This window comes from Ambystoma mexicanum, chromosome 11, assembly GCF_040938575.1.
Source record: "Ambystoma mexicanum isolate Mex_15411 chromosome 11, UKY_AmexF1_1, whole genome shotgun sequence".
Classification (NCBI taxonomy): Eukaryota; Metazoa; Chordata; class Amphibia; order Caudata; family Ambystomatidae; genus Ambystoma; species Ambystoma mexicanum.
Genome location: NC_090934.1, coordinates 390741648 through 390763558, shown reverse-complemented (window position 1 = coordinate 390763558; position 21911 = coordinate 390741648).

Below are 21911 nucleotides of genomic sequence, written 5' to 3'. Positions count from 1 at the left end.
ACTGGGCCAGTTTATATGACATCACAGTTTCCTTTGGCCCCTCTGTAGAGATTCACTGGAGACCCAAAGGTGTTCCGGACATTTCTTAATCAATGCAGATTGCAATTCTTATGTCGTCCAAATTCCTTTCCGGACTCCACGACAAAGGCAGCTTTTGTATTATCCCATTTGGGGGGTACAGCCGCTGCTTGCGCAAATCCTCTGTTGAAAGCAGGAGTTCCACTTTTATACAACTGCAACGAATTACTAGAAGCCATGAGTCGTGTCTTTGATACACAATACAAGACGCAAGCTACTGAATTAGAACTGCTCACTTTGCAACAAGGGAATATTACGCTCTCTGCTTATGTGGCAAAATATAACCAGTTGGTGGCTGAGACTGGTTGGCCAGAAGACAAAAAGGCCTCATTATTCTACAAAAGATTGTCTGATTCTTTGAAGGATACATTAGCTACGGTTCCGGTGGTCCCTACTACGTTTCCCAAACTCCTTGATCTGGTCCTACAGATCGATGCCAGACGGCGGAAAGAAAAGGAGAAAAAAGGGGATTTGTACACGTTCCTCTAGCACCTTCTGGTCCCACTACTGAGACTCCCGAGCCCATGCAAATCGGTGCATTTAGGGGTCCCTTGAATCCTGAAGAAAGGGAGAGAAGGTGAACCTCTACCTTGTGTTTCTATTGTGGTTCACCAGAACATTTATTGAAGGCCTGCACAAAGAAGCCTAAATGGCAGGGAAACGCCAATGCTCGGCAATAGATGGAGTCCAGTTGCTGAGCTCTACTTGTCTGGACTCCATTATGTCACCTCCTTTCAAGATTAAGACTGAGTTTATTCTTAGTCCGGGATTTCTTGAACTGGAGAAGCTGTGCTAGATTCCGGGGCTACCAGAAATTACGTGGATACTAGATATGCCCAGGAGATAGGCATCCCACTTGTTCCCAAAGACCATCCCGAATTGGTCAATGCAGTATACGGTTCCACGCTATTATCGGGCTTGGTGACGCAACGTACGGTGGATGTAGTCATGACAACAGAAACCGGTCATACGGAATCAATCCATTTCGAAGTCATTTCGGCACCCCAGTATAAACTCATTCTGGGTTTACCATGGCTGATCTTGCACAACCCAGTTATTGACTGGAGATCCAGGGATGTGTTCTTTTCTTCAGGTTATTGTGAGACCAGTTGTCTAGGGTCTAATATATCAAATAAGATCTCTTATTGATGTTGCAGCCACTATAGGTGCAATCATGTCCACCGCAATGCCAAAGGACTACGAGTGCTTCAGGAGGGATGTGTTTGATGCTAAAGGAGCTGATATGCTGCCTCCACATAGACCCTATGATTGCCTTATTGATCTGATACCAGGGGCTAAGATCCCTACTGGGCACATCTACTCTTTAACTCAGAAGGAGGATGTGGTCTTGAAGGAGTATAATCGACAAAGCATTACAAACCGGCTTCATTCGTCCTTCACGTTCTCCAGCGGCCGCCCCGATATTTCTTGTGACCAAGAAGGAGGGAGATTGATTATCGGGCCCTTAATGCCATCACTATACGTAATCAGTACCCCATACTCCTGATCTCATTCCTTCTGGATCAGTTGGGGTCATCCAAGATTTTCAATAAGCTGGACCTGCGCGGGGCTTACACCCTCATCAGAATACGTCAAGGGGACGAATGGAAGACCGCCTTTAAAACCCGGTACGGCTCATTTGAATACTTCATACTACCATTTGGTCTATGCAATGCTCCAGCTAACTTCCAGCATTTTATTAATGTTGTTTTTAGGGATATGCTTGATTGGTTTCTCATTGTTCATCTCAATGACAACTTTATCTACTCCTCTGATTACAAAAAACATGTTAAGAAGGTGTCTCTGGTCTTGCAACACTTAAGAGATAGCCATCTTTACACCAAGCTTGAGAAGTGTACATTTCATGTGACCACAGTAGAGTTTTTGGGGTATGACATCACTGATAAGGGGGTCTGAATGAATTAAAACAAGGTGAAGGCTGTATTAGAGTGGCCAGAACCCAACAGTGTAAAGATGCTGCAGTCGTTTTTGGGTTTTGCTAATTTTATAGGCATTTTATTCGGTCTTTCTCGAAGATCAAAGCGCCTCTCACTGCACTCTCAAGTTGCAAGACTGTCTTCGCCTGGAATGCCTCAGCGCAGGAGGCCTTTGATTCTCTTAAGGAGGCTTTCACAACTGCTCCTGTATTACAGCCTCCAGATCCGGCCTTACCCTTTGTGGTTGAAGCAGATGCCTCTGATACAGCCATTGGAGCCATACTCTCCCAAAGATGCATTGATTCCAGCGAGTTACATCCAGTGGCGTTTCATTCACAAAAACTAGGCTTGTATGAAATGAACTACACCATCACTGAAAAATGATTTTTGGCTGTCCGAGATGCCTTTTTGGTATGGAGACACCATCTTCTAGGGACTGCTCTTCCCGTGTAGGTCTATACGGATTATCATAATCTTTTTGCATTACAGTCCCTAAAGTGTACTACGGCGCGACATGCTCGCTGGCAGGAGTTTTTTTCTATGTACAATTTTGTGCTTACCTATCGTCCTGGTCCTTTGCATTCAAAGGCTGATGACCTATCTCGTATATAAGGTGTCCAGAGGCGTCATGAGGAAAAGAAGTCTCTCCTACATCCTCATCCAGTAGTATGCGGTTGTACCATGCATCCTTCACTATGTGACACGTTCCAAGCATGGGTTCTAGGTCACCCACAAGAGATCGAGGACAACAATTTAGAGGTCATTCAACGGTTACCCTATCTACAGGGTCTGATTTACATGCCAAAAGAAATAATCCGTAAAACTGCAGTGCGCTGGTGACACGATTCAAAGTTTTCTGCACACTCCGGTGGTAGAAAAATAATGAATCTCCTGCGCCACTGGTGTTGGTGGCACTCCATGACTCAGGATGTCTCTGAATATATTGCTTCCTATGCTATTTGTACTTGTATAGATTTGCGTTCCGTCTCGAGAAGGGTGGCACAAAGAGTTCTTGTCGCTAATCTAACACCATCAAAGGACAGGTTAGCTGAAATCCAGTCTACCAGTGTTATTATTATTATGATACTGCTTGACAACCTATTGATAGTGTCCTTGTTTCTTTGCAGTTCTCCTGTGTTTCGAGCTGTGTTCCGTCTTCCGACTAATTTCTTCCTCTGCATGTTTACTCCATTCAGAGGGAAACATTGATAGGAAGAACTCTTCGGCCACGCTACGTGTTCAACAGTCTAGGAATCTGACACAGGCCTGCACATGGTCTACCTCGAGCAGCAATTGTAGCTGGTAATAGAGTTAGGGAGTGACCATGCCAAATTGGCAGTGTAATTAGCCACATTTCTTGCAGCAAGATTATATCAAATTCATTAAGTGAGTAGTGTTCGGTGATTAGCAAATATTTGAATTCTGACTCACCAGTTTACACATTCTCGAGTCGACGGACGCAGGAGTGAGTTGTAATGTGTTACATTCGTGAATTATGTGTCGCCGATGTCTAGCTTGCCATTCAGAGTCTATGTCATTTGTTTGTGCAAATGTGACTCGGCAATGGGAATCATGCGCACTGTCATTGCAATTAATAGTCAATGCAGAGTCAGGTATGGCTTCAGCCGAGGAAGGTGCATTTGGTTGTTGTACATGCTTCCCTTCTTCCAGCCTAAGATGGTCTTGTTTTAACAAAACCCCCATGATTGAATAGGGCAGCTTTAGCTTGCCAGATGGTGTTTAGGACTATTCCCAACTTGATCCAGATTATGGCTTGCGTAAAGTCTAGTTAATAAAGAAATTCCACCTGTGAAATATCTGTGGAGGTCAGATCTTCTAAAATGTTAATATCTCCAAAAATGTTTAATATGCTAGATCTATTCAGTGTATATGTTTGGTAAGACCCACCTCTACAATGGAGCAAGAAAGAATGTTGTATACCTAATGCTGGTCATGTCTTGACCTGCTTTTTCAAGAGAGCTTTAGATGGTACATAATAGATGTTGCTTTTGTTAATCGCATGCTTTTTCAGTGTGCAGTGAGTTGAGTCATCTAAACGCTCATTGGTAATGGGGGCCATACTTCTTGCTGGGCCAGTACATTTGGCAGATTCAGCTCTTCTCTGCTCCAGTGTGATAAAAGTATGCTCTGGTGTAGACAATGCCTTGTTATACTTTGTTATGCCCTGTTTAATAACTATCTGGCCTAGCTGTATCAAGAATAGTCCGTTATTTTGCTTTATCCATTGTGCTAATGTGTTCCACTTCTCGAATCAGATCATTGAGTGGTTCGTAATCAATGGGAGACTCTGAGTGTCTGCTTTGTGAGATCGATATTTCTTTTTTATTGTGTTAGGCCTGCCGTACACATCACTCATGCATACGCCTGATTAAAGACACGGAGCCTGGGGTCCTGTCAACCTGCTTTATTTCTCTCTCACACGTTGTGCCCTCTCCCCCTCTGCCCCTCCCCTTCCGCCTTTCTCCCGCTCCCCTCCCCTTGGTCCTCTTAAAGGGGCCATGTCCTTTTTCCCTATACAACACCTCCCCCGTGCTTAACATGAAAGCCCAATTACATCTGTTCGATGAGTCTCATTGGCTTCTTTATTGTCCGAGGGGGTCTCCCTGGTGATTCGCGGCTCTCGCCAGTTGATTCCACTGGGGGCTCTGTTTCTTCTTCCTCACTGCTGTCCTCGGTAGGTGTTCCTTGTGTCTCGGGTTCCTCTAGATACAATCTCTTGAAGAATGAGGAATTGCGGGTAATGTCTCCTAGGTCTCCAGTTGCTATGACCATGGGTCCCTTGATGGCCGTGATTATTCGCGGTTCGGGACTGTACCGGGTGTCTGTTTTCTTGCGCTGCTTTTGTCGCACGAGGACAGTTTGTCCGATCTCTAGCTGTTGTTCTTTCGCTCTCCTTCTCGCGTCGGCCCATTGCTTTGCTTTCCTCTTCTTTTCGGCGTCTCGTTCTCTGATGGCTAGGTCTTCTTCAGGTGTATAATCTTCCCATCGGGGAAGGCGCATTCTGGGTTGGTATCTCACCATGAGTTCGGCTGGTGGTTTTCCTGTCGCGTCATGTTGGGTATTCCGATAGCCCCGGAGCATGCTGAAGATGGCCTTCGGATGTGGCGTCTGCTCTGCCACTGCCTTTTGTCTTGTCAGTTTGATGGTAGCCATAAATTGTTCCACCATCCCGTTGGCTTGGGGCCACAGCGGGGTGATCTTTTGGTGGTGGAATCCTAGGTAGCTTGCAAAGTTTGCGAATTCCCTTCCTTGGAATGGAGATCCATTGTCGGTTTTGACAACGTTGGGGATGCCCCATTCGCTGAACAGTTCGTCCACTTATGGGTGCGGTTTCCTCGAATGATGTTGACATCGTTTGTTTGACAAAGGGGAATCTTGAATACTCATCTATTATTACTAATAGATAGCCCCCTTCTTCTAGGGGTCTGTAGAAGTCCATTGCGACTCTTTGCCACGGTCTTGTCGGGAGCGTTGTTAGTTGCAGAGGGTTTGGGTTCGGTCCTTGCGCTGCTAGTTGGCAGGGTCTGCAGTGCTTAAGCATGTCTTCTACTATCACATCCATATATGGGAACCAAACGTAGTTCCTTAGGAATCGTTTGGTGTTCTCTATGCCTCTGTGGCCTTCATGAGCTAGGGTTGCCAGGGTCTTTCTCAGGTCTCTGGGTGCTACTAGTCTCTTCCCCCGTAATAGGAGTCCTTGGTCAGTGGCTATGAGTTCTTCGTGTATCTTGGACAGCCGGTTGAGTTCTTTCTGGTCTACCTCCTCCATTTCCGTTTTTCTTGTGCGATGCTCTCTCCATTTGTTGGAGCGGGTGAGGGAGATCGCGGCTCTGATTGCGGGTCCGCCTTGCTTCTTTCCTCAAATGTTGTTAAGGAGATGGTGGGTGGCGTGGCATTTGCTGACAGGTATGAGATATATTCAGTGGCTTCGTGTTCTAGTGTGTCCTTAGGGAATGCCTGGATAGGTAGTCCGCTGGATTGGCACCTCCCCCTGCTTTGTGGATAATGGAGTAATCATACTCTTGCAGTCTTATCCCCCACCGGTCCATGCGGGGCGGCATTTTCGTCCTGGGGTTTCCAAAGATTGACAGCAGGGCTTGGTGGTCCGTGACCAGGGTGAAATTTCGACCGATGATGAAATGGTGGTACTTTTCGCATGCCCATACAGTGGCTAGGTTTTCTCTCTCCGCTTGAGAGTAAGCTTTTTCAGTGTGTGACAGGGCACGGCTGGCATATGCAACTATTGCGTGATGAGTACTGTCCGAGGGGTCGGTCTGGGCTAGGATGGCTCCTAGTCCCACCGGGCTCTCATCAACCGTAATAATGGTATGCCAGTCTGGACGAAAGTATGCCAGTTGACGGTTGTTGGAGAGGCCTTCCTTTATTGCCATGAACGCTTCCTGGCAAGGTGCGTCCCAGGTGAATGGTGTATTTTTCTTTAGGAGGTTGCGGAGCGGGTCAGTTGTTGAGGCATAGTTCGGGAGGTAGAGCGCGCAGTATCCTGCCATTCCCAACAGGGAGCGTAGTTCAGCGCCGGTCGTAGGTGCTTGGAGTTCGGTTATTGCTTTTATTTTGTCTGGGTCGGCTGTTATGCCCCTGTTCGAGAAAGTGTGTCCGAAGAATTTTAAGCTTGTCTTGTTGATGTCGCACTTGGGCTCGTTGAGGGTCAGTCCCGCGTCTTGTAGGATGGAGCAGACGGTTCTTAGGGCTTTGTCGTGTTGGTCCTGATCTCTCCCGAATATCAAGATGTCGTCACTATAGTTTAGTGCATTCATCTCCGATGCTATGAGCCGTCTGATGGTCTCCTGAAAGATTTCTGCGGCGGACGATATGCCAAAATTTAACCTTTTATATTGGAATAACCCATCGTGCGTTGCAAATGTAGTGATGGGCCGTGACTCTGGATCCAGGACAAGTTGATGATATCCTTGGTTGAGGTCAAGCTTCGAGAAGAATCTGGCTTGGTTTAGCCTGATCAGCATGTCCTCTAAGCTTGGGCCCGGGTGCCTTTCCCTTTGGATAGCGGTGTTTGGGATGCGCATGTCAACGCATATGCGGAGACAGCCGTTGTCTTTGGGGACGATGACTATTGGCGATACCCACGGTGTTGGACCATCTGCTTTCTCTATGATATCATTGGAGAGAAGAAGTTGTATTTCTTTTGATACTTGTTCTTGAAGGTGGAAACCCACTTTACGCGGGTGTTGTGGGACCGGTCTGATGTTGTTGTCAATGTGCAGCTTGATGCATGAGTCTTTTAACATGCCCACCCCTTCAAATAGCCTGGGGAATTGGCGTTTGAGGTCTTCTTTCGATAGGGGCTTGTCTGTTATTGACCTGATGAGTCCGTGAGGCAGTGGTAGCCCTTCTATTTCTTCTGATGGGTCATAGTGTAGGTCAATTAGGGCAAGGGCCTTAGCTGTTCGGTAGCTGAGGAGGCAGCGGCCGACGGATGGGCTCCTTACGACGTGTATCGTGGCTGGATTTGTGATGTTTCTGTGCCGTAGATTGCATTGGAACTTTCCTTTAGAAGACATGGGTTGTGTCGCTCCCCATTGAAAAATGTGTGTTCTCGATTCTTGTAGGGGGTATGATGACGCTATGTTACGGTAAATGTCTTCATTCATGACATTTACTGTCGCTCCCGTGTCAATGATGAATCTGTTTCTGATGTTGCCCAGCTGGACCGTTACTCTGGGGGCCGACGTGTCTTCATCTTCAACACTGAGGAGACATACGTACTCTCTGTCGTAGCCATCTTGCAAGTATTGAGTGTGGTCATTCTCTCCTGGGTGATTTTGGGGCGGGAAGTTGAGGTATGGGTCTCTGTCTTGCTCACATAAACTTGTGGTCCCTCCCCTGTGGGTCACTTAATAGTCCACGTTGTGCACGATGTTACTCCTGCGTGTGTCATATAGTTCATGATCATTTTTGTCTGGCTCGATCTGGAGACCTTCGAGGGCTCTTATAGTGTTTGGGCGTTGATAACCATTCGCGGAGGTTGGCGTGTTTCTGTCCGTCTGGCGCGGTTGGTCTGTGTGGGTCTCCATCGTGCGAGTGACAGGTCTCGGGCGTGATGATCCTCCTTCCGGTAGTAGTTCTTTACACATCACTTGGAAGTGATTTTTCATGCCGCATCTCATGCAGCGTTGGCCGATGGCCGGGCAGGGACCTCTGTGTGGGTATTCAAATCCACAACGATAACATTGGCGGTCATTTTGCGTCCGTTGTGACGGGTACCTCGTGTTCATTCTTGTTTGTTGTGCTGTGTTCCGGGCATAGGGATGTACTGCTGCTATTACTTCACCCTTCTTGGGGTTCTCGATGGCCGCTGCTTGGATGTCCACTCTCTCGTAAACTCTGGCTAGGTCTAACACCTCCTTTAGGGATAAGGGCTTCTTTAGGAGGTGTTTCCGGAACATTGACGATACACAGCCTTCTATTATACGTAGCCTGATGGCTTCCTCATCATTAAAGTTGGCGAAGTCGCACTTCGATATTTTCCTTTGAAGGCGAATGACAAATTCCCCCATTGATTCGTGGGGTAGTTGACTGCATTGGTTGAACGTGTATCTCTCGTAGTCGCGATTGGGTGAGATGACAATTTTGTCATTGATGGCTTGTCGTAGTTTTGCATACGTGGAGCGGTCCTGTAACGGGATCGTGCGTATGATGTTCTTAATTTCTCTGCCAGCTACATTTGCGAAGGTGCTTAGTATGTTGGGTGGTTGTTGCGTGCCTATGGCACCTACAGAATCCTCAAATTCTTCCATCCACTCTTCCCATCGTTGGCCCTGGTCATGGTGAGGGTTTAGAGTGAACGGCGCGGGTCTCCTCATTAGGCTGGCGTATGAGGATGGTATCTCTAGTGGTGCTGGCTGTGCATTGGGGTCTGCGGCGTCTGAGGCCGACATGATGGTGTCACTAAAATTCCTTTTGTTGGTTGGCGGCTCTTAGGTGCATGTGGTGGTTAACTATGGCGTTACGGTCCTTTTGTACCGTTTCCACGTGGGTGCAGGTTTCCTTTCTCCTGCTTGGTGTGGTAATCGTGTATTCCCTTTTGATTTTTTTTTTCGGAAATGTCACGTGGGAAGACACAGGGTTCTTTTGTGGGAGCTTCCTTGTGTAAATTGTGGTTTCCGCGTATCAATTGTAAATGTCACATGGGGAGACACAGGGTTTCTTTTGTTGTCCCTTTCTCTTGTGACCCGAAGGTGTCACGTGGGGAGACACGGGGTTCTTCTTCTCCTGTGATATTTGTGAGTGTCACGTGTGGGGGGGGCACGGGGTTCCTTCCCCGAGTTGCGGTCTTTCCAGACTGCGTTAGCTTGTCACAGTCGGGAGACACGAGGCTTCCTTTCCCCCCCCCTCCTTACTTGAAGTGGTCGTCACGGTGCCAGTCTTCTCGTCGGAGTTGGCGCTTCTCTCCTGGGCGCACGGGCCCACTCTGGTCCTCTGGCGCTCTTCCCTCTCTTCTTCGGCACACAGGCGTCGCTCCCTCGAGGTGCACAGACTTCCTCTGTGCGGGGCGCAAGGGCCGCCAGTCGATGACGGGCACACAGGCCCTCCCCGTCTACCGAAGCGCGTGGTCCTCTCCCACCTGGGGCACACAGGCCACACCTTCTCGAGGCACACGGGCCTCCACTCAGCCACGGGCACACGGGCCCTCTGGTGAGCTGCAGGGCACACGGGCCACTGTTGGGCCACTGCTGGGCACACGGGCCCCCTTCGTATGGTCCTCTCCTTCTCGAGGCGCACAGGCCTCCGATTAGTAACGGGCTGCAGGGCACACAGGCCACTGCTGGGCCACTGCCGGGCACACGGGCCCCCTTCGTACAGTCCTCTCCTTCTCGAGGCGCACAGGCCTTCCATTAGTAACGGGCTGCAGGGCACACGGGCCGCTGCAGGGCTTCAGGGCACACGGGCCCACCTCGAACTGCCGGGCACACGGGTCCTTCTCACGCGGGCCTCACCTTCTCGAGGCGCGTAGGCCTCCTCTTAGCAACGGGCACACGGGCCCTCTGTCGAGTTGCAAGGCACACGGGCCACTGCTGGGCCACCGGTACACGGCACACCTCAAACTGCCGGGCACACGGGCCCTCCTCGCACAGGCCTCACTTTCCTGAGGCGCGCAGGCATCCTCTTAGCAACGGGCACACGGGCCCAAACTGCTGGGCACACGGGCCCTCCTCAACTGCTGGGCTCACCGCCCTCCTGTTACTGCTGCCGGCACGCGAGTCTTCGCATCGGCTTCGTTGCCAGTACACATCGCTCATGCATACGCCTGATTAAAGACACGGAGCCTGGGGTCCTGTCAACCTGCTTTATTTCTCTCTCACACGTTCTGCCCTCTCCCCCTCTGCCCCTCCCCTTCCGCCTTTCTCCCGCTCCCCTCGCCTTGGTCCTCTTAAAGGGGCCATGTCCTTTTTCCCTATACAACATATTGTATGAGCGTCTTAATTTATCAATTTTCACATATTTTTGGGTAATCAGATCTTTGGTTTGCAAGGATTGCTTGCTAACTGCAAAAAGTAATTGAATAAAAGAGCCTTTTTTGTTGATTTAGAAGGCATTTTTTTTCTTCGTGGGTGATTTTTGCAAGGAAAGTGCTTTGGATTTTGTTAAAAATCTTAAAAGGCTTTCAAGACAACTTATCACTATGAAGGTCTGATTCTGTGATCGGATCAGGCATCAACGAAGAAATTACTGAGGGGGTTAGCCCAGTGGTAGATGTCTTGGATTCTACTGTCAGAATCAAGCTTCTTGTTGCATCCAGTCTTGGTGCAATCGTGGATTTGTGCCTAGTGGGCACGTCTATATTTGTGACTCCATTTTCTGAAGTAAAGGCTGCACTAGATTTCATGTTTCAGACATTATTCAAATGGGTAGGACATACTGTGTTTGAAACACTTTTGTATTTTTTAAGGCTTTTCTTGGTGGAAATCTTACTTCCTTGTGCTTCGTGAAAATGTAACAGCGTCATAAGCAATCCATTGTTTTTCAATATTTTTCCATCTAATATTTCATAGGGTTTTGCCAGAGTAGCTATAGATGTGCTCGTAGTGCCTAGAGTTATCGCTATTAGGAGGGTAGAGGTGCAGATATGGGATAAGAGGTCCTGTGATGGGGTTGGATTAACAAAGGAGATGGACGGGGGTGAGGATGCAGAGATTGAGGTTGAAAAATTAGGTGATTAAGAGATATTCGCAAGAGGTGGGGAAACATGAGAAGAGACTGCATTGTTGTGATCCGATTTCTCTATATGTTTTTCAGGTCTTGCATCGATTGTTTTTGGATGACTATCCTCTTCATCTTTTATGATAATTTAAGGCAATTCTCGTGGGTTGTCATAGGTCAAAGACTGCACAACATCATGTCTTTCTTGGGCGACTCATGCCTTCAAGGGGTGTAGTACTGGTGGCGTTTTGCACGTGTGTATGTAATTAATCTGAGCAGTCGTAGAAATTCTTGCCGTTCAGATACTTTCAGTTCGGGAAGCTGTACTCTCGTGGGGATTACTATAGTTTCCAGTAGAGGTGATTTGAGTATGCTAGTTGTTTTCACCATTACTGCATCAGTAATATCAATTAGAATGTTGTCATGTATTTCTGCTGTTTGTCGTGCCTCTGAGTGCACTATGTTGAACTTATCTAAGCAAGGCATGACAATAGCTTTTTCTGATAAGGGTGCCCAGAGATCTCGTATGTATGACGTAATCTGAAGTCGTTACCGGGGTCGTGTTATGAGAGAGCTTGAGCTCGCTTTTAAGGCGGCTCTGTTCGGTTTTTATAAGCTTTCTTTTTTTTTGGATGTTCTAGGTCTATGGTCGGCATCGCCAGTTTTAGGGCTTAATTATAACTCATGCTCCAATACTATCAGGTGTAATCAACAGTTTCTGTTCTGTAGTGTCGAAACGCACTGGGATAAGTACAAATTATGAAATTATAATATAGTACTAGCAACGGTTTTGTCACAAAAACATGCAAACAGAAAGAAAAAGAAAGTAAGGAGGAAAAACACAATTTACGAAATCACCATATAGTGTGGGCAGCACTTTTGTTACAAGAGCGCATAAACGCGTTGGAGCAAGGACAAAGTATAAAATTGTCATATATTAAAAACAGCACACTGTTATCCACACACTTTCACCTGCTACCTGTCAAACTGCAAAACTGCACTCGCTGGTGCACTTGATCGAATGCGCAGGTCCAGTTGGCTTTGTAGGTGGAGGACAGATAGGGGCGTGGTGTTAGGTTCCACGTGACTTGGGTTAAGAGTCAATGTTCAGTTAAAGTGCTTATCCGCACTGGTTAAAATATGCCGTTGTAACGCTGACACGTTTTAGCAGCAACAATTAGGTAGTCCTCCTCATGAAACAAAACTGCACTCGCTGATGCACTCAAGCGAATGCGTGTCCTTATGGATCAATATTGGGCTTGTGGATCTAGAGCCCATATGAGGTTACCCAAGGATTGGGGCGGAGTATGTTCCTTGCTGCCGATTCATGTTCCAGCATTAGTGATTCCTCAAAGTGAACTGAACATTGGTGAATTTCTGAAGGTGGATGCCCATTTGAGAAAAAGATGGTTGCTTGAACTGCTCTGTCAGACAAAAATAGAAAATTATTTCTCAGCCAAATCAATAACAGCGTATGACTCTATTCCTGAGGAGCACAGGTTGTTCAACAAGACTGCCACAATACTGACTATATTCATGCCAGGAATCCAAACAGTGGCAAACGCCAAGTGGTAAGAGATCACTGTGTGGGAACATTTACCGACAATCAATGCTACTATAAAGGGATTCAACGCCATTAAGGAAGAGCTGAGGGCCATACGGCTGATGACCCTCCAGAACCCATATGTCCTTGATATAATCACAGCAATGGAAGGAGGAGTTTGCGCCAAAAACAGGCCATCATGTTGCCCATTCATACCTTCTCACAATGAACAAAATGGGACCTTAACAGAGGCCATAACGTTGTTGACAGACCTGCATAACAAGATGGAAGACGAAACGGATGACATTGAAGATGACAGTTGGTTTGTCTCCTCATGGATTCCCCAGTGGTTGGCGAATATATTCAAAATCCTTGGAGTAATATTGGTGCTGGTGATGTTTGGATTATGTGTAGTCAGGATAGTGATTGCCCAATGCAAGAAAACAGCAAAGGAAGTGGTGGGAATGAAGATCATGATTGATATCAAACCTGAACCTAACGCCAAGGAGCTGACTGATGAAGTTGTCAGGAAGTACATAGAGGCCAGCATTGTAGCACCTAAAGGAACGAAGTTCCTTTATCCGAAGAATCATAAGAAGTACATGGAACAATGGGTCTATTGTACCCCGAATGGACAATGTGACAACATGGCCTGGAGTGTAGATGCAAATGTCAAATCAGCCGGCACCCTGAGGGGGGTGATGAAGATATGGACACCAAAGAAACACTTCAAGAAAAAATATCGGGATGGGGAAACAATTGAGGAGGTGGTCAAGGACTCGACCAGAGGGGGGAATGTAGAGGAGCAGCTGATTGTCTCTGCAGGAAATCCTGACAGATTAACTCCCATATGTTAGAAGCCTGAGATCATGCTGTGTTTGATACCAGCAACTGTGCCGATACTGCAGTGTATATTCAAAAGAAGATACCCATTGAGACAACCCTATCGATTGTATCCCCAAAGGGACGATAACTCCCTTAAGGAATATGAGAAAAGAAACAAAGAAAAAAGCCTGTGATGTCATAAGAGAATATGAACGTCATCTCAGGATACTGGCTGAAGAGAATGTATGGATCCTACAGAAACTAATGACGAAGTAAAGAGCCAAGTGAAATTTTAAATATGAAAAAGAAGATTACATGTGCACGAAGTGCTACAGAGAATCAACCGTTCAAAAATTGTACAGATGCTGAAACGCAAGGTAGACCAAGTCATCATAGAAGCTGGCTATATGTAGTGAATAGAATACAGGCAAAGCCGCCACTGTATAGAAGCTGGCTATCTATTCTGGAAAGGAGTGAAGGTGCGAAGGATGAATCATCTCTTGTTAACTTGCAAAGAAAGAACACCAAGAGTGCCAAGTTGTATTCATACAAGACATTTAAAACCTGCAAAATGGACCAAATCGTGGCCTCCTGTCACGTGAGCCAAGGATGAAAATAGAATCGAACTTGGAGACATAGAACAACAATGGGGAGTGCCCACCCTCCAATGTATTCACAGAGACGAGGATACTTTCCAAGACCAAGTTCAAAGACAATCTATATGGCAGAAGGCTTGGGTGATGAGAGATGCCGAGCTAATTGGGTAGGGAGGTAGAGTCAGGCCCCATCTCCCTGCACCTGGGTATGGGCTTACATGCTACTAAATGAAGCCAATGTTCCAGGCATGGCACAAATGTGCCAACCAATTGTAGTGGTTCATGTAACGAAGGACCTTATAGTTTGAAGACCAATGAGAAACCATGCACTCATGTTTTTTAAGGTAGGCATATATTGTCCACCTGACAGTGGGCAGTCAATTACAATCCTAGTTCCTATATAATGTGTACTTAGATGTTCCCCTTAAGCCTATCCCAATCCCCAGTAGGTTTCTCATTATTTGCCACGTAGTATGACATCACCTCTGATGTATTTTGGGTATATAATGTTGCTTTTATGAAAAGAACATTGAGAGAACTCGAACGTCCGTCCGTTGATGTTCTTTGTAACTCCCTGTTTTAGATAATTGATAATAAAACAGTACTTTGCCATCTTCTGGGGTTGGTTTGGCTATACTGTGAACCCACCCATTGCAGGCACATTCCTAAAGGGCCATAAACTCACCAGGACTTTGTTTCTGGGCACCACCCTCCTCTCGGGGTTCCTAGGCTTCTCAACATTGTTAAGTATAATGTTCATTGGTTCCAAAATAAATACCCCTAGGATAGGGTAAGCAATATTCGTTTTTTGGGCCTTTCGATGTGAATATCATTTGAGAGTGAAGATTAAGATGTCATGTTAGAGCTAGCCACAAACCCAGCAGTCTTTAATGATGAGATACACCATGGGAAGGGTCTAGCACTGTTTGGAGGATGGGACACGCTTGTACTGCCTGATGGACCACGGTTTCAACAGTTTCCCTGGTAAGCATTCCTATGTCAGAGGTTTAATTTGGATTTGTTTGGCACTGTTATTAACCCTTTCATATAGGTCTGGTCTGTTTGACAGGACTTTTCCGCACTCAGTATATATACCCGAGGGACCCTTGTTTCCAGCGAGTCAACCCAGGAGCCAAATTCTGCAACATTTGTACATGCATTGAGATTGCGTAGAACAAGCTCCTTAATACACTGCCATTTCCCAGTATCTGCTGGTTCATCATCCAGCCCTGTCTTAACCACAGAGGACTGCAGCAAAGCTTCGGATATAACGTCCTCTTATCATTTTCGTAGGAGAATGCATTGCCACAGTCAAAGAGGAAACCCAAAACTATCTGAACTGCCAGCTCATTTCCTGTTGATGTTTCCCCAGTGATACACAGATGGTCAGCCTGATTAGCCGCTGCCTGCTTCACCAGCTCCCTATCAACAGTGGAAAAGTCCCAAATTGAACCTTGGTCAGCATCAACATTATTATAATTATCTGAAAAAATAACCATCTTGCCCTGAAGTCATTGTCTTCTCCGGGAACTCAGTGCTATGATTTTGAACAACCAACATCTACTCCCACAGGGGGCTGGGGACTAAAAAGGAGTACCAGGCATCATAGAAATGTGTACCCCTTGCAAGAGTCCCTTTGTCCCTAGACTGGGGGACTTAGGCCATGTTGGTCTCAGAAGTAAGTTTGGACAGCATATTAAGAGCATACATTCTAGAAACAGGCTATTTTGTTTTAAAATGTATATTTCATTGCAGTTAAACACCAAAAAACAATATCGCAGGAGGAGAACCCTCCATATGGGTGGCCTACACCTCACGTAAACCCACAATGTTGCGTCACACCCCATCATTAGATTGGATCACCCTGGCAGTCCTCATTCAAATAATGGGAAATGTCTTCAAAATTGCAATAAGTGTCTAAGTCAAATGCTCATTATTTGCTTCAGTACTCTCCATGACACTGTCTACCAGGCCCAAAAGCCCCGTCGGAACTCGGCCTCCACAAATGTATACACGCAACTTTTAAACAGCACATCATTATCTCAAATTCCTACAACCATAGAGAAAATGGAGAAAAAAAGGCTCCATGGTACATAGCAAGCGAACTAAAGACAGAGCAGTTCGAATGGTTAGTCATGCTCCTCAGATCTATAAGACACCTGAACCGAGGGGGAGACACCCGTCACCAACAAAAGTCATGCTTTGTCCTAGCCAAGTGGTGACTTAGCAGGTACAGTCGCCAGCAGTTTCTATGCACTCTTGAAATCCCTAAAAATGTATTTTTTCCCGTTCCATGAGATTCAGTTTAGCTGGTCTAAGCTGCCCCACCTTAACTCCTCCCTCCAAAAACTGTTTCTTTATGACTTTTAACCTCTTCCTTTTCTTTTCAGTTGCTGGTGCCAGGTTGGGAAAAACATGGATCTTATGCCCCTGGAATGTCAGACTTCTTGGCTGCCACAGCCTTCAAAACCCTCTCCAGGTCCTGGGCTTCCACAACCTGACTAGGAGCGTCGGACCTGCAGATGTATTTGAAGACAGACTGGAGGTGGGAGACTTAATATGATAATATTTGTTCACATATATGGGGTCCTCTTCCACCTCCAAGTCCAGCATCTCTGGGAGCCAACTGGCAATAAAACCTCCAGGGTCCTCCCCTTCCGCTCCAAATGGGAGACCGATTACCTGTAGTTTCGCCACGCGTGCCACATTTTCCAAGTATTCAAGTCTGGACTCCATTTCCAGATTCCCTTTGATCACAGCATCTATATTACGCCTGGCACACAGCACCAGGGGAGGCATTTGTGCACATTGTTGATCCATTTCGCTCGCTCTCTGCTCCAACATAGTGATTCATGTTATCAACCAGGCCACTTTCTTGCTTATTTTGTCAAATATGTTTTCGAGCCATGACACCAACTACTCTATTCTGCCCAACACAGTGATCACAGGGTCCTGGGCCACCACCTTCTCCTGGCTATGTTGTCTGCCACGTGTTGAAACAAAGTCTGCCTCTTCTGCCTTGGCTTTCTTATTAGACTTCCCTGAAGCCATTTCACCCACCTCTCTTCAATGCCAGCTAAGTGTACGCAATTGGAAAGAAGAAAGTGCACTACTGCTGTCCAGCGCCGACCCCTGTCCACATTGCAGCAGTTCTCCTTGAATGGTACCACCCAGCAGGTTAGTAAAGAAGTCACATTGGGGTAAGGCCCTCACACAGTGTAACCACAACTTCCACACCAAATCGTACCTCTTGACCCCACCAGGGGCGTTCTCTTCTCCGCTCCCCAGAGGGCCAAGGAGAGCACTCACGCTGGCTAATACTTTCTGCTGTTGTTTGCCAGGGTCCAGTGCAGTCTCACGCCCTACTGAACACCACACAATGTACAAGATCCACAGCCCTATGGTCCACTTCTGTATCTGCTGCCACCTTCATGTTGTCTATGCACCCTCGCATGCTGAGGTCTTAGCACCGACAAGCGAGCCGGTTATGCTAACTGGGTAAGGCAAACCCCCCTGTTGGCCGTCTGCTCCGCTCTCACTGCCTGCTCCACACCAACTCCTCTTCACCCATGCGTCCAGGCGGTCCACAGTCTCTAAGGGCCGGGCCACATAATCCACTGAGACCGCAATGATGCAGTGGGTGTGCCTGTGTGCCCCAGCTCCGAAACCACATGCAGGTCCCGACGTCAGGCCCCCAGAGCTTCTTCCTCCAGTGATTTTAACTCTGCCTCGGAGCCCAGGCCCCTCAGGCATGCACCATCCACGCAACCACGTGGTGCCACAGGCCTCTACCAAAGGCCTTATTTTTCAGCCCCCTCCGTCGTAAACTAGCCACAAATCACACAGCCCCCACCTGGGGGTCTGCCAATTGCACCCCGTATCTCGGGTTGGCCCTTTAGCCAGCACCAGCAGTTGTTCCACGGCCTGGCCCTCCCACCTATTCAAGAGCTCCACAGGAAAGCAGCCAACTTTGTCAGGCATTAGAGAGCCCACAACACATTTTGTTTAGATACAAATTCACACAGGTCCAAGAACTCTGGTGAAAAACTGGATTCCTCACCAGTGCCCACCAATGCTCACACAGAGTGAAGAGGGCTAGAACAGGGGCCTACCCAAGAGAAAAGTAACAATGCCCACCACCATCTCTTTGCCCCCTTACAAGGCAACGTATCCGCATGACAGCATTTCACCTCGCTGTACTCCCACCAGAATGTACCCCACTCCCAGCAGCTTCCATGAGCTCCAAGCACAGAGCTCTCACCTCCCCCCGCCCCCTTCGTGGTTTATAGTGTGTCGTGGTCCAAAGTTGGGGGTCGTAGTGGAGGAACCAAAGAGAAAACGGGAACCAGCTGCCGAGCACCAGCACTTGACCACTAGCAACCAGCAATGAGCCACGGGAGCCTGAGAACCTGGGATAACTTTGTTAGCCCGTCCATTCGTGCAGATTTTTAGGATTATGTCCTGTCCCCAGCACTCCGAAGATCCTAGGGAGAACCAGCCGCATGCACCTTTGTGGTCAGACCGTTAATTGCACCTAGAAGATGTTTCAGGATTTCCCCTTCTGTGCTTAAAGATCCAGCAGGATAGCTTTGCCACTGCTCCAGGGCCTCATTACTGTACCTGACAGTTTGATATTAGCCTGCTTACAATAACTAAGTACAGCCAATGAGTGGTGCCTAGATATGCAGGTAGCCTGGCATTGCAGCTAGAAGAAAGCACGTGAAGGTATCCCAAGTACCCAAGTTAACCATTGTAACACACAGTGGTTACATGCAGGTATCCTTGATATCAAGCTTATTATACTGCTTCGGTTGCGTTTGTAGAATGTGGAAGATATGTAGTAAGACTATAAAGGTAACCTGCCTATTGCGCTCAGTGAATCCCATTAGCCTAGTTTCTATGGTAGCCTGTCTGTCCAACCTAGAAGATGATATATGATATGATATGGTATGGCATTTATAACGCGCCTATACACAAGTGTTTCAAGGCGCGACGACGCAAGGGAGGGGAACAAGGGTGGACAGACAACGATTCTACTAGGCCAGGTGTCATTCAGATTGCGCAAGTGCATGGGAAGGGGACAGGGACAGTGCAGTTCATGGGAATATAACAATAAGTAAGTAATGGCCAGCAGGTGGCAAGTACATGGGTAAGTGCAGACATCAGGTGTCAGGCTGGTAAGGGGACCGTAGGGATACAGTACAGTCCCGAGTGCAGGGGTTGCCAGGTGGGCAGTGCAGGTGTGTGACCCTGGGGGAGAGGGAGCTGGGTCCGGGATCCGAGGGTGTCCAGGTAGCCAGTGCAGGTTCAGGTTACAGCCAGGAGGTCAGCAGAGGAGAGGAGAAAAGGCAGAAGCAAAGAGGAAGGTTTTGAGCTGCTTCCGGAACCGGAGATGGTTCTCCTCAAGTTTAAGGGAGGGAGGGAGGCTGTTCCAGAGGGAGGTACCAGCCAAAGAAAGATCTACCACCAACTCGTTGCTTGGAGAAGCGACTGACCCTGAGGAAGTTGGAGGCAGATAAGCAGAGAGCTTGAGCAGGAAGATATTTAGTGAGAGAGAGTTGAAGGTATTGCGGCCCCAGGCCCCAGAAGGCCTTGTGGACGATGCATAGGGTTTTGAACTTGATCCTCGCAGCCACTGGGAGGCAGTGCAGAGATTTCAGTCCTGGAGAGATACGATCTATGGTCTTGAGGCCAAGGACAAGTCTCACAGTCCTGTTCTGGATAGGTTGCAGAGGGCGGAGTATAGAGGCAGGCAGATTTAGAAAGAGGCTGTTGCATTAGTCCAGTCTAGAGAGAACCAGCGCTTTAGAGACAATGAGCTTCTGGGGGAAGGAGAGGAAATGAAGAATACCTCTGAGGAGGTGCAGCTGGTATTGTGACTTCTTAGAGATGTCAGAGATGTGAGGAGAAAAGGAGAGTGTGAAGATGACCCCAATGTTTATCGCCTTGCAGGTGGGAGCAGGAAGAGGGCCAAGTGAGGCCGGCCAGAGAGCTACAAGAAAGGAGGGAGCGGGTGTGCCGATGAGGAGAATCTCGGTCTTACTGGCATTAAGGCAGAGGTAATTGGCGGCACACCACTCCTTGATAGCAGAAAAACAGTCAGAGATAAGGGAAGGAGAGGAGGAGGCTGAGGGTAGCCTGAAAATTAGCTGGGTGTTGTCCGCATAGCACTGAAAGTTGGGGCAGAGAGCGGCAATGCGGTGGGCAAGGAGTGCCAGGTATTGGTTGAACAGCCAGGGGGAGAGGTTAGACCCCTGGGGAACACCACAGATAGAGAAAAAGATAGCAAAGAGGAAGGACCCAAGTTGGACCCGGGAGGGTCGGTCAGAGAGGAAAGACGTTAGCCATGCCAGAGCCTGACCAGTGATACCCAGGTTATCACAGAGATGGTTGAGCAGCAGAAGAGAGATCAAGCAGGATGAGGATGCAAGGGGTGTTAGCGTCAAGGTTGGACAGCAGGTCTTCACGGATGTTCAGGAGAGCAGTTTCCGTGCTAGAGACTGCGGCATGATTGGCCAGTTCCTTGCAAGTTTTAAAGAGTTCTCGGACAACCAGTCTATTGCACTTGGTAGACTTAAGGGTAGCCTGTCCATAGTGCCTAGAAAAGCTTACAAGGTTAGCTGGCTTTTTCTTCATCACAGAAGATCGGATGACAGCATGACAAAGATAAGCTCCATCTGAGCTTAAGGTATGTATAAACGCACCACTTCGGTGGACATCTGCCACATGCAGGGCTATCTATCCCTGCACTCTAGAATGTAGCAGCGACTGACAAATTCAGTCCAGCTGGTCACATAACCGCTTCACACAAACACCAGACTTGCCTCAACACCTCTGCCATTAGAATACAGTGACAACCTATGACACATTTCGATCTAGCTGGGTACATATCGAGCTTCCAGCAGTAGCACTCTGTCAAGCCCTCCCTCAGCACCCCCCGCCCCCACGTGTCTGACATCTTAGGTTGCTTACTGGAGCCTACCCAGTCCTCCTAAAGCCAAATGCACACACGCATTTTAAGCCTCCTCTTAGAAATTTCCTGTACCGGGACTTCGGTCCCTAAGGGCGTTCCTACCACAAAGTGCTTTGAGACCATACAAATGGGAAAGGGCACTATATAAATGACCATTACTACTATACACTTGGATGGATTGTTGGGGATAGGAAATGTATCGGAAGGATAGCTCAGGGGCAACATGCTCACCTTGGCAGCAAAACGACACGGAGCACCACAGGTTTGATTCCCGGGTCCATGCTTAGAAACCTCTGGGTATTAAGCGTGTTATAAATAACATATCACATCATATATGGAATTTTGGGGGTATTTATTTTATTTATTTTTGCATTTTTAAAGTTTTGCATTTGCAAAACACATGGGCACCAAGTTGCTGGTTACAGAACCCATTCAACATTAAGGTAGATTGAGGGAGCGGTATGGGGGAGTAGGCATAAAAGGGGGTGAAGGGGAGGGAAAAGGAGAGTCAATTGAAACAATGTTTTTGGTTCCCTCCCGAATGGCCTATGCACGCAGGTGTAGTGGAAGAGCATTCCAGAGACGGGCAGCAGTAGATGGGAAACTGGAGCCCCCGGCTCTTGTGCGCTTGAAGCATTGTGTGGTCAGATGGTGGCTGTGGATGGATCTTTTAGGTCTGGTGGAGGTAGGTTTGGTAATCCTATGTGAGAGATATGAAGGATGGAGTTTGAGAGGCATTGGTGTGTGATTGAGAGAATTTT